The sequence below is a fragment of the Colias eurytheme genome, chromosome 4, assembly GCF_061535395.1.
Source record: "Colias eurytheme isolate Ceu_HAF_F1 chromosome 4, ilColEury1 Martin Lab GWU primary, whole genome shotgun sequence".
NCBI classification, from domain to species: Eukaryota; Metazoa; Arthropoda; class Insecta; order Lepidoptera; family Pieridae; genus Colias; species Colias eurytheme.
In genome coordinates, this window is record NC_142983.1 from 9,872,464 (window position 1) to 9,889,569 (window position 17,106).

At 34.8% G+C, this 17,106-nt stretch overlaps 1 long non-coding RNA gene across 1 annotated transcript; it reads right to left on the bottom strand.

Moving 5' to 3' along the window:
• Positions 1-391: 391 nt before the first annotated feature.
• Positions 392-5,050, bottom strand: LOC149909168 (uncharacterized). Its single transcript, XR_016456689.1, has 2 exons — positions 3,499-5,050; positions 392-2,198 (listed from the first exon to the last, which is right to left on the bottom strand). It is a non-coding gene; the product is annotated as an uncharacterized LOC149909168 (long non-coding RNA).
• Between the last annotated feature and the right edge of the window lie 12,056 nt (positions 5,051-17,106).

Here is a 17,106-nt window from a genome sequence, read left to right on the forward strand (position 1 = left end):
AACTGATTGCGTAGGTAGTCGGTTGAACATGATTTTTACAGATTACAAAAATGTGTGATCTCTTCATACTTAATTTCCTTAATTATAATCCTAGTTTTTTTTTTAATAGGTAATTCCAAGTTCCAACATAGGTAATGTTCACAAATACTAATTTTAATTAAATGTTACAACATGAATAAAAATATTGTTTGACGTCACTCGAAGCACTCAGTTCCTAGTTTATGATCGTATCTAGGAAATCTAAAGGCCACTGGTTGAATGACCTAGCTTAGATCATTCTTATCTTAGATAGCCGGCTGCCGGACAATAGGCTACCAAGGTTTTGTAAGAAAAATGAGGTGTGTTGAATGGAATATTGTATCGAAATAAAACCATTTTATTTTGTTTACTTTTTATTAACGTTAGCTGTATCAATGATAAATGAATAACAATATTTACATGTACTTACATAAATGATTTAAACTTAAATAATTTATAACAATGTTCAGAGGCGGCACGTGTTAATTCCGAATTGTTTTATCTATACCTTATTCAATGTGGTATATTCTAACTATATCTAATTGGACATAGCTAGCAATTATTAATAGCAGTTGTGATTGTATACCTGTATTTTATGTCTAAATGTCTATACATATGGTACCTAATGAATTTATATTATAAGTTTTAATGCGTATTAACAATTTCAAATAGCTTTATTTGCAAATTATTTCCTAAAATAAAGTTAGTTTAGATATTTTACTCTCTATTAAACTTAACTAAGTCTATACTCCGTCTGTTAAAATTTATTTTTATTCACATGTACCAAAAACTAAATTTAACAGTCTTCCATTATATTTTAATTCGAACAAGCATCAAAACGACGCATTTCAATCATTTCACAACACATTTTCATCCCCTAATCTTCATAATATAATAAAATAACCTGAATGAACATTGCGTTGCCAAATACAGTGACCTTTTATTATATTAATTAGTTACCAATAGTTCGTAATGTGCAAAACAAGACCAGCCAACAATTGATTTTGTATGTGTGTGTGGGCGTGAACCCTCAACTGCGAATAATGGAGGTGACATTTGTGCACTGAGTAACAAAGATTAATGTAGCCTATTTCTGGAACAGACAAAGGGTGATTGTGATCATTGGTAATGGAAATTATTGTTGAGATGACGCATTCTTACCCCTTTCTTCCTTATTTGTTTGGTGTTTCTTATTAAGATGTTATAAACATAAACATTTTAATATAAGACGAACTTAAGAAACAAAGATTAGTAAATAGTTATTGATAGAAGTAAGTACATATGTATAACCTAAAGCATAGGGATAAAGTAGAAAATAACAGCAGTGTAGCTGTAGTACCTTAGTACAATAGCAAAAAAAAATGATAAGCTTCGTTTCTGAGTGTATTACCTATCCAATAAATTGAATTGGCCACGGTACTATTAAAACTTACGTCTCTATATGTTAGTGAATATTATACCTACCTACATTTCAAAATACTTAACATCAAATAAAAAATCTTAATTGTGTTTTTTATTAGTTGTATCTCGTATTAATTTATATACTGTCGCTTTAAATAATAAATTACCTATATAAATTATTTACTTGGATCTTTTGCACTTTCTTGACTCCTGAATTCAGGTTACAGTCGGAATAATGTTTAATACCATTTTCAGTGTTGTCTTACGTAGCGTTAAATGTTGCATTATTGTGACGAAACTTATTAAAGAACCTTCTAATATCGCTGTAAACAAATACATAAAATTGTATGTTCCGTAATTTACAATTCTAATAAAATAAAGACATAAAGCCAAAACTATCTAGACTTGAATCGCTTCAAGATTATAGCGTCAATGAACTCTTTTTACTCGTGTATTTATGTTATTTATATTTAGCCAATATTTATACTTAACTAAACGTCCTTTGAATCTAGAAAATGTAATTTGATAAAGAATCATTCTTAGTTACAATATTTTAACAATATGCATGAATTTCTATACACATGTTTCTAATATAAGCTTGTTAATTACACATAAACGCCGTATCAAACTTGATTCACACATCCAACGGCGAGTCGTTGAACTTATCACTGTGCAAAATTGGCGAGTGAGGCGTCGCGCGCGCTTGCCTCCCCACCACGGCACACGCGGGGACCACTCCCGCGCAATGTACCGCATGCATCGCTGCGCCAACACCAAACCTGGAACACGCATACAATACCAAACACGCAATGGAGCGGGTATTGCAAATGAAGCGTTAGTATTGTGAGCAAATTTGCCGCGTTCTATAGTTGGACTGTCTCGGACACAAGGTCGCGTCGTCCGACGCCTACAGCTATAAATACACAGACATGCAAAAATGTAGTATATAAACATTTATACGGCCTAATGTTTAATAGTGTGCAATTTATTGACTGCTTCAAGTATTTTGCAGGGCTATCAAATATTTTAAGTAAACATTATTTTGTTATTATGTTTGGTATGCGTACGGAACGTACATGTTTGCTTGTTTACTTTAACTTGAACAGATTTTAAATTAACGGAATTTAAAAGGATAAAGTAATTTTCGTGTGTTCATAGTTAATACATATTATAAGATAGGTACCTATACATAAAACTTACATACATATTTACAGAATTATATCTGTTTAATTGTTTAATCGCATTTGCCACTTTTAAAATATTTAAATGCGCTTTCTAAGTTCTAACTTTAGTTTAAAGTTTAAACATAGGTACTCAAAAAAACACAGGTACCTACTCAAAATGCCTAAATTTCCAGATTAATAGACTTTGTTTCTCTTTTTTTTTCTTTAAATAAAAATAAAATTCTGAAGCTTAGAATTTAATTCCCAAAGAAATACCTATTGTGATCACCTAGTATATTCAGTCATTTCACAAAAAGTGTATAGTTACTAGTATTAGCAAAAACGCAGTTTTTCTGGAACATTAGTTAAGCTAGACAGTGACGTATTAGTGATTATTGGGGCCCCAATAGGGGACCAATCACGGACACCTAGATGTTCGTATTTATCAATAATGTCTATACAGGAAAACGTTGTATGGCTTCTCTTTTGCATTACATGTTTATGAGAAAACCCTGAAGTAAATCAACAAAGATAACTAATTGTGCTTTAAGCTTTAGGTACAGTTTTATATTTTAATGTAAAAGAACTTGTTGTATCGAATAAAAAAAATACAATAATTGAAGAGAAAGATTCACATAAATAGATTAGTGTATCAACTTCTGAATCAGAATTTAGATATAATTAATAGGGTCCCTAGGGTATGACGAGATTGTATGGAATAAAACTTATAATACGTGATATAATACTCAGTTGTTTCATGTCGAATGGTTTTATGAATGGAGTAATAAATGCTGTATGTCAATATATGTGTACTTATTTACAGATACGTATGTAAAGACAATATCAGTTACAATTAAGCAAGTTATTTCGACATAATTCAAGTTAGATACATGTTACGAATAACAGTATGTTTTACCTTGTTCCATTTTCCCTGGTCATCTTTGTAGAATATCGAATAAGGACACAGCTCCAGACGAGTGGGTCGGGACAAGGTCGAGGGTGAACGGACGGACGACCTGATCCGCTTTTCAGGTAGACATGTCGTTTTATTGGCCTTCAAGCGCTCATCCACTTTTGTATAATCTGAGTAGACGCTGTGTTATACAATTTATTGATTAAGTAGAAACTGCAGTGAAATTTTGAAACAGTTGAAATCTATCGAATCTACTTAAAGGTTTGACTTATTATTACAATTCATTAATGCTATTCCAATTAATTATATTACACAATTTAATTTAAATTATAATCCAATACAATAGAGAACTACATTGTGTATTTACTATTAAACGTTAACAATAACTACTACTCTATGAATTTACAATCGTAATTCTAATTTTCAACAATGTAATTTTAACGAGGCAAGTTTCAAGTAAACGGTAGAAATTTAATAGAAACTGAAATTATAAGTTAAGTTTATATTAAACTAGCTTACAAGACAATGGCAATTTCTATTTACCTTCAACAATGGCAAATATAAACGGGGCCCTATTTCCCCAGAGGCCCATGGTCATTGGCCGTATATATAATTTAGGTTCGTTTATGAGAATAGGCTGGAAAGTCAATTAATTTTTGCACGTTTTGTTGTCAAGGCCATTACTGTATGTATTAAACTATTTAGTTCCTTTATCTTGGATATTTTTTATTCAACTCTTAATTTATTCGTGAGCAAGTTAAGTCTTCAATCGGCATAGAAACAGAATTAGTTTTTAAAAGGAAAAATACCTATCAAAAGATTTTTTGTCAAGGTTCAAGGAAATTTAGTCAAGGTGATGAAATATTCAAGTTTATTTATTTATCTCAATTAATTTTTTAAGTGGTTATAAATTTATAATTGTACAATTAGTATAACAAATAGATAAATAACAAAAGCATAGCAATTAATAATGACATAATAATATTTCAATTGTATCTAGGTAGGTAAGTATCAATTTATGGTTTTCCGCGGGACACCGAAACTAGTATTATAAATTATAATTATAATTTATTATTTAAAATGTTATTTATATTGAACATGCATGAAAAACTGTCACATCCACATTCTATAGCCATAAAAATTCTGTCTGTCAAGAAACGAAGAACTGATTGCATGAATGTCGATGGCAGCGTGAGCGTTGAGAAGAAGCAAAATTTTTATAGACATAAACAAACCTTAGTACCAATATAATATTAAATAAAATTGATAATTAATATAATAAAATCAAATAATTATTACGTAGGTATACCTATGTATCATGATTGCACTAACCTTTTTAGCTAATTTTTAGCAGTGTCCTTTGCGATGAATGTCCAGACTGACATAAATGCTATAATCGACTTCTTTTTCTTTTAACCAGTACAATCTGAGAAGTTAGAGGTGACATTTTTTGACCCTTATGGGTCCAACACAAATCTATAACACATTGCTCAAGTAGCAATTAAGAAGACACACATTATAAATTTATAACAACATTAAACTTATTTTACTCATTATCACGGTAAATTTAATACCTCTGCATTACAAAAACACATACCATGACAATTACAAGAACTTTCAAGTTTCAGCCATGGATTGGTTTTGAAAATTATCTGTGGTATCTATGGCATTCCTTTGTCTGTTAGAAAAATCACAGCCTACAAATTTATCTACTTTTAAATCTATTTTCCATGCAATCACGTGTACTTAAGCAACGTGTTAAGTTGTGTATCTCATTCTCAACTATTTTCGCAGAACCATGATATACCTAATCCATGTGACTACATAAGCTACTTGAATTACAATTGACGTATAAATAAATACATTCGATATATTTATATTTGTTTATTGTTGTATCGAGGAAAGTTGCAAAATACTAAGCAAAATAATATAAAATTATCATTTTATGTAAATGTCAGTTTTCATGTTAAAATGCGAAGTTCTAATGACTAGCAAAAGGCATTCGTTTATTGATTAATACATATTTAATACACATTTGTATTGATAAAATATTTAATTAAGGAACAACTAACTATACAGCTGTTTTCAATAAACAAATATAATTCTACAGTCGACAGATATTAATTAACAGTTTATATAACAATTAATTACACATGTACACAACAATAAGCAATTGTATGAATTTTCACCAACAACGTCTACACTCTACAAATAACGATATGTTAGTTTTTTTCTTTATATAAATAACCAAGTGTACAACGATTTCTAATACATACATATTTTAACACTAATTTTGTTGCGCAATATTGCTAATATTAAACAAATTAATGCTAGACTAGTACTTATATCTTACATAATTATATCAACATACAACGGTCATCGACACCAAGCATATAATATACCTACATATAAAATTATTATACTAAATCCTCACGTGTACACTCGGCCTGAATTAAAATTGCGGAAACATTTAAATATCTAGCTAAACAACCGACCATCACATAATTTATTGTCACATTAGAATAATATAAAACGTTTGTTAACTTAACATTCTTATTAGGTAGGTACCTATTAAGACATTTCTTGGGCTATAGTCTATTGATGCAAAATAATTACGCATGTAGGCCACCCTGAAGTAGGAGAAAATACCTAACTAACTATGTAATATATTGTAATACAGTATGTGCAAGGAGAGAATAATTTAACCTGATTGTAAATAGCGTTTGAACTAGAAAGCGTAGCGAGTAATGGATTCAATACATAATGCTCTATTTTGCTCAAATGATAAAGATGGATCCACACGATTGGTTTTAACATCGTTCACGTGTCCGCACGCACTGCTATTCAGCCAGTTTTTGCATTAGAAAAAGAAAATTAAACAAAATAGAAAATAGATCTGAATATAATTTTGATTCAATGAAAATTGAAAACTGTAATTTCATGCTTACAATAAATTACCACAGCAAACGCATTACTAATGAGTTGCTGATAAATGAAATTCGTCATCCGAATTACACACATTACATAATAATTACAATAATCTCGATAGATCAGCAATATAACAGATAAATTTGAAAACAAAACGACCACACCGATTCGCATTATCATAAACAAAAAGACGCGTCTAGACGCAAATAAATATGAAACAAGTCGATCGAACTCGTTTCTAAGGGCATTTTGAGGTTAGTTACAAAAATCCCCGTCACCCTCAGTAGGGAAAGGGGAGCGCCCTTCGTCTAGCCCCCGACCTTACTCAAGACCTTGTGGGAGAGAAGGTCAGACACGTAGACAGGGGCGTTCAATTATCCTAAAACTTTATGACTCTGTTACTAGGCGATTTTGTCTATAGCGCAATTTCGCGCGTTATTATTGTAACCTTATAATTTGAATGTGGAATATTTAATTTATGGTTGGGCAAAAATAATAATCTGAAGATTATGGCGTGTGTATATGCGAATGTTTGTACTCACACATATAAAAACAACCTACGTTTCCTTTCAAAAAATAACCTTTTTCCACCACCTACGCTGACATTTGCTTATATGTATGGCGTAAAAGGAATAATCTTGATTTATTTACGTATATAGAGAATAATAAATAATTAGAGTGCAAAAATAACATTGCTCGTGGAAAGTGGACAAAGGTATTATAAATAAGACGCCCGCCTACACATTTATTTCTCGTATAAAATATGTACTAGCAATTGCATGCAGCGATGTTTCATTTTATATGGCAATAAATTCTAGTTTTTGTGATAATGTATTTGCCTATACTGATTTTATCGACCTAATATATTTTGGTATTTCAAAGTGCCTTCTCTTAGAGATCTGGTTGTAATGTCTTAGATTTTTGTAAAAGCTTTCATAAGAAAAAGTTAAATTTAATCTTAAAAAAAAATAAAATCAAGAAGTTTTTTGATTCAAGAAAAACGTAAGACATGTAAAATATAAATCCATTCTTCAGCTTGACCTACAAGGACAATTTTATCTAAGTATAGCATTTACATATACATTTTCTAAATCGATCCTGTGAATTGTGATCTTATAAAGTGACCCAGAAGGTCAAGTTTTAGTACCTATATAACAATGTTAATAAATAAATAACAAGCAGTGTTGTAACTATAGTTAACAATAACAGGAATAACAAGACATTTCATGTTGACAATGTTTTGGAAATCCAATTTTACATAACAATAATAACAATATTACACAACAATATTAACCTAGGTCTACGCAACACCCTCGCGATTTTCAATTTTTATACATATATTTTATGAACATAAGGCAGCCCTTCCTTCACCTTAAAAACTGTATTGACAGTTCAGAAATTTTAATTTACTCAAGTTACATACACGAAGTAGGATTTGAGGTCACATGATAAGACTGCTATTATGCTAAATGATTCACCATCATAGTGGTGTTGACTAAATTCGACATTGAAGACGTTTTAATAGTAATATTGTCAGTTCATTAGTGATACCTGGCCAAAGAACGATGTGATGGTGATTTGAAAAATGAATGTTTATATTGCAAATAGCATTCGAAATAACATTATTTTCCGACTACCCTCACCGTGTCGTTCTTCTCGTGCTTTTAAATTATGTAAGGTCTCTAAGCGAAATTGTATTTCTTATTCAGAATACAGTATCTTTAAACCGAAATTAAACAAAGTCTGCGATTAAAGATGTCTTTATTGTCCGTTTGTCCGCGCTTATCTCAGTAATCAGCATTACTGCTAGCGGGTTTAAGACATGTTATTTTAATTAACAAAAATAAAGCAAACATTAATAAGAAACGAGATACGAAAAACTAAATGTTTGGAAACTCGTTGCAAATTTCAAGATAACAATAAATTGAAGGTGTACCTACGTAATGAGATAAAATACCACGATTAATAAAACAAGAAAGATTGTAGAATCAGTACATTCTGTCAATTTAGATTCATTGCCAAGATACATTAGCCTGATAATATATTTAACTCTGTAAATATATCACGAATTCAGACAATGAATTGACTGGAATAAAAATAACTTTCGATATAGGTACGAAGCATAATTATATTAGACTGTCTGCGTCCTAAATATTTCGACGGTATCATATTGGTACTTTCGAGGTCCTAAAGCTTTAATTCTCTTGGTGCTACTAGACACAACATTCATCAATCTTTTATGTACCCGGTTTTCCATTTACGATTTAGCCAGCGTAGGTAATAACAAAGTTGTTAAATTTTGTTAATGCTAACAATGAGTTCTTGAGACACTGATTAGAATCTTGTCTAAACTTTAATTCATTTTATGTTTTATATTCAAATAAATACTTGAAAATTCTGGTTTAAGGTTTACCTTAAACATAGCAAATTGTTTTTGTTTGAAGTTCTGAGAAATATTTTATGCACGACCGAAACTTCTCGGTATCTGCGTCAGCCCACTAAGTTTGAATCGATGTCTTCAAGTCTAGACCATTCACCCAATGACTCAGATCAACTGAGCGTTCAGAAATCAGAATAAAGATTTAAATGATTGCTATATTTTTAAAATTAATTCACAGACTTTAAAAGCGTTACGGAGTTGACAACAAAAACATTGAAATTTTCTAAATCTCTATACTGACGATTTTTCGACGTTTGCTTTGTGGAACAGTCAGTTTTTTATCAGTCGCTACTCGCTTGGGAGCAGCAAAAAGCGTTTTGGTCGTTCAGTTGACTAAATTTAACCTGCCATTGTCACTCGACTTAGTTTCACTTTAAATTGAAATCTAACACGAACATTCTTTGCCTTCTCTTCGACAATTAGACGCATTCCAATGAGTCATCCACCCGAGACGTGTACTTTTATTGGTTCTTTGCATTATATAGAGATGACTTTTTGCACAAATGGGGCAAATTCGTCTCTGCGCCATGGAAATAAAGTCTCAGTTTAGACCGAATTACACTTTTTAAGATATCGATGAAAAACCGGCACATTCTGGAAGCCGCGACAACCATTTCAAATTGTCCCAACCGCGACTCCCGAGTTAATAGAAGCAATAAAAGCATGGACGCATCGTCCGCGTGATGTCCGCAAATTTCGTTAGCTAGACATTAATTTTATCTTCCATTTTTGCCCAAAGTTTCAAGGTTTCGCAATAATGTTTTTGACACGTATAATTTAAAAATTGCAACATATGGCTTAACTATGCATATTCTCGATCACCTTCGATTTCACTTTTAAAGGGCCTTCACGCAGTCTGAAAATTAATCACATTGCGCACACGACGATAGGCTCATATGAATCGTACAGGAAAACGCGTCAGCGGGCGGTCGCCGACCAAATATACGAAAACCAGTTTGGGCTGCCTTTGTTCAGTTCTAGATAGGTTCGATGACCAGTGCAAATGTGATCTTTGCAAAAATCGCGAGGGTGCGGCCCAAGGAGGGGGTGTCTGCAGGTCATCAACCGGCGACCGACGCGTGACTCACGGGCCCTCGTCGCTTACCTTGCTGCGCGGCCACGTGCTCTCGAAGAAAACCGCCGACACGGTAAGTGTACTCCAACAAGCGCCTGGAACTATTATCACCAGAGCACCTGATGAAGTACAATGGGCGTGCGGCGGCCGGCGTGCGGTCGGGGCGTGCGGCGTGGCGCGGCGAGCGCAGGCACCGCGCGCTACTTCAGGTACCTGACTCGGATACAGCCCCGGCGCCAGAGTAGCGCGCGGCGTCGACGCTCGTTCCTATTTATAGCGCGGCGGGGTCGGGGAGACGTGCGCCTCGGCCGGAGCGCGCGACTCGACTGCACCTCGGAGCCGGCGGCTCGTCCCCCGCGCGCCGCCAGACGTCAGCTGACCGCTGCACCGGCCCTGACATTGGCGCGCCCGAGCCGTGCGGGGACGGGTCAGCGACCCGCCCGCGGAAGCCTCCTTGCGAATCTGTCGCGCCTCCCGAGCCGCCCTGCGCCGCGCCACCGTCACCGCCGCGCCGCTGCGTGCCTGCCGCCTGCGTGCTGACTGCTGGCCAACACTCCCCGAATTATATTTCAACTTATCTGTATCTGTAACACTTTGAAAATCAAGTTTGACAAATAATTAAATTACTTATCACTTAAATTGTAGACACTATATATGCATCCTTATCAGTTATCCCATAAAACAATACAATCACTCAATAATATTAAGTCAATATTTTAAATCTTAATAAACACAAAGCATCAAAATGTCTTATGTCCATATAGGTACAGTCTACTGTATGGAACAATGACAATTAATTTCTTGCGCGATCCCCTATCGCGATCCTTATCAGATTCGCACATTTTCTTACGAAACTACAAGGACATTTAAAGTTTAAACATTGCTATTCTAGCATTGACCAGCCCGAACTTGAGTAATATTTATTAAAACTGGATATGCGTATTATATTAATTAAGTATTCATACATAAAAAAAAAAACAGAAAAAAATCCCTTATAATGTGCATAAATAATAATTTAATAATGCACCTACGCTTTTATGTAATGATTGTAAGTAAATGATCTCTATATTGTGGTTAATTCTTTTTTTTTTAACAATTTAACAACAAACATGAGGAGAAAAATGAATGAAAGTATTGTAGGTATATACTGGTGTTTCTCACCTGTTAAAAATTTCGAAGATCTACCTCTGTCAGCTACATGCTTACATATTACTTATGTTGCTTCCATTATGTTTGTCTTCTTTATGGCTTCACATAACTAAAACAGACAAATATAATCTACTAGCGACCCGCTCCGGCTTCGCACGGGTGCAATGCTGATACTAAATACACTACAGAAAAACTTTTAACGTTGTATATAAAAACATAGCGGCCCGGCCGGCCGGTACCGCCGCAAACGGTACGTCCCGCAATTTTTAAATCTGTAATATCTTCGAAAATATTTACTTAAATCATACGGTGTAAAGGGCCATATAGATCTATATTAAATGAACAATGTATTCAAGGTATTTAATTGGTTAAGGATTAATGCTGTATTGGTTAAAATCGCTTCGAAAATTAGCCATTATTTCTCGTAAAAAGTAAATGACAAAAAAAAGTTATTGTGGGTTATCCATAAGAGATAGACATATGCCATCGCGGACTTTTCTGTAGACCTTTTCAATGTGTACAATACTTAGTACATTATTTTGATAAAACTCGAAGGGTTCAGCCTTTTTTTTTTTTTTTTTTTTATAGTGGGGAAATCTTCTTAGATACCCCCGGCTCCCGGGGATGGAGCCGTGGTTATGTCGGATTTCTACCGACTAAAACCCCACTCTGTTCCATCGCGCTGCTTTGGTCGGAACTGCGGGAACGGTTACGACTCTACCGCGTGTCCCGCCCAGCAGATGCCCGTTTCCAGGCCCACCACTAGAACCCCCCTCGCTGGTGGCTGCTGGAACGAAGGCTTACGCCACCAACGCGCAGACAATGGATCTTTCCCCGTTCCATCATCCGCGTTCCCCCGAACCCCCGACCCCAACACCGTCCGGCCGGAGGGTGCACGCCGGAAGGTCCTCCGATGTGTGAAATACACGTCGGGGGACCCTCCGGCGCACTTTTATAGAGATTAACTCGCAGCCCCCACCTCACCAGAGGTGGCGGCCCTCGGTCCGGCCCCACGGACCGGATTACGAGTTGGCAGACGGCCGTTTTACAGCGACCGCCGCCCCACACCTCTCTGCAGGAGTCTCCGCGCGTCATCATAATGACGCGTCGGGATCCCGCCCTCCGCTGCACGGCGTGGCTTGCTAAACCAGCGAGCCCGCCGCGCCGCGACCTCTGGCCGCCATCCACCGCCGCATAAAAGCCGGCTCCTCTCTGGTCCACAAACAGGACCTCTGCCGTCGGGTCAGTCGAGGCCTCCCAACCCCGACTGCCGTTCAGCGCCACCTTTGCCTAGTGGACACGGGGTCCGCCAAGCCACGACCTCTGGCCGCCATCCCACGCCGCACACAGCGGCCGCTGGGCCACACCTAGCCCTGGCCGTCGGGCCGGTCGAATCTCCCCGACTCTAAACCAGCCGTTCAGCCCCTCGCTGGTCCAATTTCGCTTCACTCAGAGGGCCATAACTCTGAGCTACTGAGCCCCTCCGCCGCGACAAGGCCTGGACCGTTGGGGGGGAAGGGTTCAGCCTGCGTTTGCAATGTAAGCGGAAGAAATGTAATTATTTACGACATCACATTAGAAACCTCAAAAATAACAGTACTTCTCCACTATTTAATGGATGTTATTATACATATAAACCTTCCTCTTGAATCACTCTATCTATTAAAAAAAACCGCATCAAAATCCGTTGCGTAGTTTCAAAGATCTAAGCGTACAAAGGGACATAGGGACATAGGGAAATAGGGACAGAGAATGCGACTTTGTTTTATACTATGTAGTGATTACATATAATAAATCTGTAGAAGGGTCAATTCTGTACATTGAAAATAACTATTGAAAAAATAAATAGCAGGGGGTGTTACTGGATCGATACCAAACCCAAATATGTGATTAAAAAAATTTTTGTCTGTCTGTCTGTCTGTCTGTATGTGAACTGTGAAGGCATCACGTAAAAACTAACGGTTCGATTTCGATGAAACTTGGTATAATTATACCTTATTATCCTGGGCATAAAATAGGATACTTTTTATCCCGGAAAAATACGTAGAAATAAATAAATCTTAATTTTTCCGCGCGGACGGAGTCGCGGGCGGAAGCTAGTATGTATTAAAACTCTATGATAATCCAAACTAGGTAGGTACACATAAAATCTAATGATAAAAAAATACGTACAAAAATTCGGATTAACTTTTTTAGTTGATAGTCTACAATTAACGAAATAAGATCACCCTTACCATAATGATATTGAGAAATAATTAAAAAATACATTCAAATAAAAATTAAGAAATTATCAAAAAATGAATTAATAATTATTTTCGCTACAGCAGCGCGGCGTTAAGTTGTAACTGATGTGTGTGTATTATAATTTATATCTTATCAGTATTTGCTATGATTCATGTATGAGTGAATGTTTCCGGTTTCTTTCATTACTATTTATAATCTTTTAAAAAAAATTACATCCCCCTTGAAGTAAGTTGTAGGTTTTGAGGAAAACCGTGCGTTTAAATTTTTCTTTTCCCTATATTTACGTACAAAAAATCCTAATTACAGGTATTAATTACTGGTACGTATTGCTAGTTTTTTTATAATTCCTAGACAGTTATTCTTTGTTTGGATTCTAATATCTATTAAATTATGTTATTTATTTAGAAAGATTGAACACTGTTTAAAATTTCGTCGACAAATCAACTACTCTCTATGACTATACTTTGAAGCTGTTCAACTTTTGCTTTAGGTATATTGGGATTTTATACCTACTATAATATGAAAAATAATAATTTTGAACACCTAAAAGGCTTTACTACTACAGTCTACAGAAATAAATTAAAATTGAATACTAGTGTCGCAGTGTGGGACGGCCTTCAACGAGATGGACAGACGACCTGATCAAAGTGGCGGGGAGCCGCTGGAGTCAGGCCGCTGCACTGGTGATCGGTCGTTATGGAAATCTTTGGGGGAGGCCATATGTCCTGCAGTGGACGTCCTAAAAGGCTGGAGCGGAACGGAACGGAACTATAGTGTTCTTGCATAACATTTTTGGTTCCATACACTCAAATTTTAACAATTCTAAATATATATGACAAATTAACTAACTTGAATTATGTATTTAGGTTCACGTATTTAAATGTTTTATTTCGTCATGGAAACAAATTAAAATTGAATTGAATGAACATCTAGGTACGTGGGAGGGCCATTAAATACAGATCTACATCTACGTAGGTATGCATTATACCTAGGTAGATAAAAAATAAAAATCTTTAGTTTATTTACTGGTAACTCAATAATTCCTATAAATACAATATATTTTTATTATAACTATAATATAATATTTTTTATTAGGTATAACTCAATTAATGTTGTCATTGTATTTATTTAAAAGAACATGTTCATTAGGGCTACGCAAAAGTTACTGGTTAACATAACCTCAAAACATGCTAACTTTATATTTTATGTATTTTTTGTTTCGGGTTGTTGTCCAAATACGACGATAAGTTACACACCTCAATTGACAAGCGCGGTGGCATAAGACCAAAATCTTTTTATGAGGATTCCTGTAGTGTGCTGTGTGAACAATAATTATTATGGGCTGATTATAAAAGAACGTCTCTATATGAATAATATTGCGTTTGCCCCATTCCCCAAGAGGGGGACACGGGACTTCGCTTAGCTCTTAGGTTTGTCTATTTTACCACATACTAAAAATGCATGTATGGTACGGAAACACAGCATTATCTTATCAAAACCATGACGAAGTATCATCTAACAATCACAAACGAATTACCTACAATTTAACTTATCTCAAATCACGCGCTATTTCTAAAAATGACCGCATTTAAGTACACCGTTGGTAACGAGAATATCTTGTTTCGGCTTGATAACATTTTTTCATCGTTCATGTAATTTTACGATCGTAATACTAAAACGGGTTAACCTTTGTTTGTGGAGGCACGAAGTGTTTAATATTCTAGAGGCATTAAGCTCGCAGTAAAATAAATAGACCTTACCTATTCTTGCTACTTGCCTTGTCCCTTTGCGATTTCGTCTGGTGTCCAAATTAGTTGATCGGTAACGAATAAGGTACTACTCACTATATAGCTTAATTTATTTTTTGTATAGGTATAACAACAAAAACAAAAAAAAATTGACCTTCTAACTCGTTTGTTTTATTCTAGTTAAAAACCTGCTTTCAAAAATCCCTCGGTAGGTATATCGTCTTAATTTAAATTAAGTAGACACCCAACTTAATTGGTAGATATTTAAATGAATATTTAAAAGAATCTGGTATGTGAAATCGTTAAATATTTAAATTATCGATTGTGGATTTAAACGCATTTGAAAACTTAACATTTACATTCATTTTCAAATTTCATCTAAGAATAAGCATATCGAGAGTTGAGCTTTTTCATGGATTATTTCTATTTCAGATAATTATGTAAAAATGTAATAACCTAACTAATTATTAATAATGTTCAGAATGTTTTTCCTCGTAACAATTGGTAGAGTAGTCATCTTTATAATAAGGAATATATTGAGACATATTCCCTGGACCCTGATTCGTGAATTGAAATCTCTAATATCATACCTACTTACTCGTATATTAGAAAAACGAACTGCATATTATGTCTAATGTCTACTATGGCAGCTGGGACAATGTACTTAAATTTCGTTATTATGTTTTCATGTCGCAAATAATAATTACTTTTGTATGACTATTGTAATATCTACATTACCACTACCGTTACTTTTACACATCTATATTTCCTGTCTACACTTCATTTATAAAAAATTTCATTATACGCATCCCAATAATTGGAACTGAAACTCTGACACTACACTTATGCATTGCGTCGAAACAAAAGCTTTCATTATAACAACGCGTCGCAAGTATGGAAAACGGAATAAAACGTCTCCAGTTCTCCACGGTTAGGTTTGCGGTGTATTTACGTCTTGTCCTGTGAATCACCAATAGAGATTGTCCGCTTAATTGATCTCCAAACCGATTACTGATGCCTCGATGCGCTTCGACACGCACACTTGTATTCAGATTACGATCCGCACTGTTTTACATTGATTTCTATAAAATACCTTTAGGATAAATGCTTTTGTTTGGCAAAACATGCAACTAGGCTTATTATATTGGTGATCAATAATTTGTATGATGTTGTTTTGTAAAAATACTATACGATTATACCCTTCTTCTCGCTCTACATTCTCGCTTAGGATACACAATTATTATCTATTATTAATTTTTTCTTTCTTATGCTTTTAGAATGTCATACAACTAGCCCTAGACGTCTAATAATATAATTATTGATGATATAGTTTGGTAAATATGTGTATTGTATCTCTATATTTTCGCTAAGGTAAGATCAGTCTTGACTATGAAGGGAGTAGAAAATTTCTACTCCTAAACATTTAATGTTTCAAAAGGATGATTAATATAGTATGGTGTATCAATTCCAGCAAGCAGAGGGTGAAATACATTTATGGAAATATATCATTCGAGGAGAATTGTAAAAATTGGAAAATCCAAAAGTGCACGCCTCATAATTTTTTTTAATAAATATTTATTAATTATTTAATAACAATTAAACCACATCGAATCAGACCCTGAAAAATGAAAGGGTTCTATTCCTGAGCATACTCAAGCGTAAGAGAAAAAAAAAGACTCGATTAGTAAAGTATTTCGGTCGCTATCGTGTTAACAAGAAAAAGGATCCGCACATACAGACACACGGACGTCCAAGACAGAACTTTTTTAAACTGTTTTTTAACTAGTTTAAATAACAAAAATGACATCAAAAATATCATGAACGTTAAAAATAGTGTTTTTTCTTAATATGTGTGTGTAGGTATGTATTATCTTACAAGTGCAATGTATGATACATAAAGACATTTTAAGTTTGAAAAATCAGATGTTTTGCGCGAAGTGACAGTAGTACCCACCTCAACGCTTCGCTTATGAGGCGTGCAATAGACACAAATTGTTAGTAAGTAGGTATATAATACACAGGTGTAT